The sequence below is a fragment of the Notothenia coriiceps genome, unplaced genomic scaffold (assembly GCF_000735185.1).
Source record: "Notothenia coriiceps isolate Sejong01 unplaced genomic scaffold, NC01 NC01_scaffold00028899, whole genome shotgun sequence".
NCBI lineage: Eukaryota > Metazoa > Chordata > Actinopteri > Perciformes > Nototheniidae > Notothenia > Notothenia coriiceps.
Genome location: NW_011361600.1, coordinates 1 through 2319, shown reverse-complemented (window position 1 = coordinate 2319; position 2319 = coordinate 1). Strand labels below are relative to the sequence as shown.

At 40.0% G+C, this 2319-nt stretch overlaps 1 long non-coding RNA gene across 1 annotated transcript; it reads right to left on the bottom strand.

Moving 5' to 3' along the window:
* Positions 1 to 875: 875 nt before the first annotated feature.
* Positions 876 to 2091, bottom strand: LOC104958523 (uncharacterized). The gene is made up of 3 exons (XR_799774.1): positions 2006 to 2091; positions 1145 to 1184; positions 876 to 977 (listed from the first exon to the last, which is right to left on the bottom strand). It is a non-coding gene; the product is annotated as an uncharacterized lncRNA (long non-coding RNA).
* Positions 2092 to 2319: the final 228 nt, after the last annotated feature.

The following is a 2319-nucleotide window of genomic DNA, read 5'->3' as shown; positions in this document are numbered from 1 at the left end:
CCTGGAAAACCATCAAACACAACGACTGGAAAACCATCAAACACAACGACTGGAAAACCATCAAAACGACTGGAAAACCATCAAACACACCTGGAAAACCATCAAACACAACGACTGGAAAACCATCAAACACAACTGGAAAACCATCAAACACATCTCCTTGAAAACCATCAAACACATCTCCTGGAAAACATCAAACACAACGACTGGAAAACCATCAAACACAACGACTGGAAAACTATCAAACACATCTCCTGGAAAACCATCAAACACATCTCCTGGAAAACCATCAAACACATCTCCTGGAAAACCATCAAACACAACGACTGGAAAACTATCAAACACATCTCCTGGAAAACCATCAAACACATCTCCTGGAAAACCATCAAACACAACGACTGGAAAACCATCAAACACAACGACTGGAAAACCATCAAACACATCTCCTTGAAAACTATCAAACACATCTCCTGGAAAACCATCAAACACAACGACTGGAAAACCATCAAACACAACGACTGGAAAACCATCAAACACATCTCCTGGAAAACCATCAAACACATCTCCTGGAAAACCATCAAACACAACGACTGGAAAACCATCAAACACATCTCCTGGAAAACCATCAAACACATCTCCTGGAAAACCATCAAACACATCTTCTGGAAAACTATCAAACACAACGACTGGAATCTCTTATTGTGTAGACTCTCAGAAAACACCTGCAGACTCTCAGAAACACCTGGAGCCTCTCAGAAACACCTGGAGCCTCTCGGAAACATCTGGAGCCTCTCGGAAACACCTGCAGACTCTCGGAAACATCTGGAGCCTCTCGGAAACACCTGCAGACTCTCAGAAACACCTGCAGACTCACCTGTCTCAGGTCCTCCAGGAACGCTTCCACACCTGTGGGCAGCTGGATCTTCATCACCGTCAGACTGGACTCTGTGAACAACTCGTTGGGGGGAGGCTTATATCTGGAAACAATGAAAAGTGAATTTAAACTCATTTGATTTCCTTTAGCATAGTTTCTGAAGCTGTTCTGAAGAGTTCTGGACGTTGGAGCTCGTTAGCACCTGTCGGCCATCGAACAACGGTATAACGTCAGGGATCTTTTACAAATCTTGTATTAGAGTTTCCTCACTTTGCACAGGCGACCAGGTGAGGAGCAGTCATGCCGGCATCTGAGGAGAGAAGAACACATCAACTCCCACACACTCTCCATGTTTTCCAGGTTCTACAAAAAAGTTGTATTCAGAAAATGAATCTCTTAATAAAATGTTAGTCACTAAAAAATGGGTTTTATTCCAATAAAAAAGCTGTATAATGAAACTCTTTTTGCTGCTTTGCATCTTTTTCTCCCTGCAAGAATGATTTTCCAGTAAATATTTCTGGGAAATGGGGTCAAGTTGTTTTAAATCTTGACGCTCTTTAAAGACATCCAGACACATGTGTTTGAAACTCCACCGCGCATCGACTGTAAATGAAAATCAATGGTTCACGTTGACGATAAGTAATTAGTTTTTCCAATACACTCCTGAAATGAGGACATCTTATTAACCAGGTAGAACAAAATGTAAGCTATACTTTTAATGTTTACTTTTCATTCAACAATATGTTCCTAATACAATCATTACTGTTTAGTCAAAATATGATGGGGCTGCTGGTGCTTTCAGAAAACATTCACACAATGATATTTTCTATAAATAATCATCAGTTATGTGGATATAAATTCTAAGTACGTAAAGAAAAAAAATGATCTGGTAAATTCGTAAAGTTGCGCTTTACTGGTTTGGATAATTTAGCAATATCACAATCTCCAAAATGTAATAAATAAACCATAACCTGTAACATATTATATTTAAAAACCTGACCACCACGAGACGTCACAGGTACATTAACCTAGTAATCTAACACCTTACTCCATGGTTACGTTGGGTTGTTATTAACGTGGTACTGTGATTGGAATAGAGTAATAGAGTAATAGAGTAATTAGAAGTCGTACTTGTGGAGTTGTTGGGGCCCACCGCCTCGATAGTCAGGTGAAAGTTACAGTTCTGGGCCGAGGGGGTGGTCTCATAGTACACCGTCTTCAGCTGTAAGAACAATACCATGTTGTTATTCATATTTAATCAATATGGATTCTTTATCACGGATCTCATGGCTGTGAAAAACCCTTATTGAAGTTATTAGGGCCTTAAAGTTGTGAATGGTGCTTAAATCCAAATCCAGAGATATTAGTAGATATTCCCCTGGATCTAGGGAACATCTAGGGAACATCTAGGGAAGATCTAGGGAAGATCTAGGGAACATCTATGG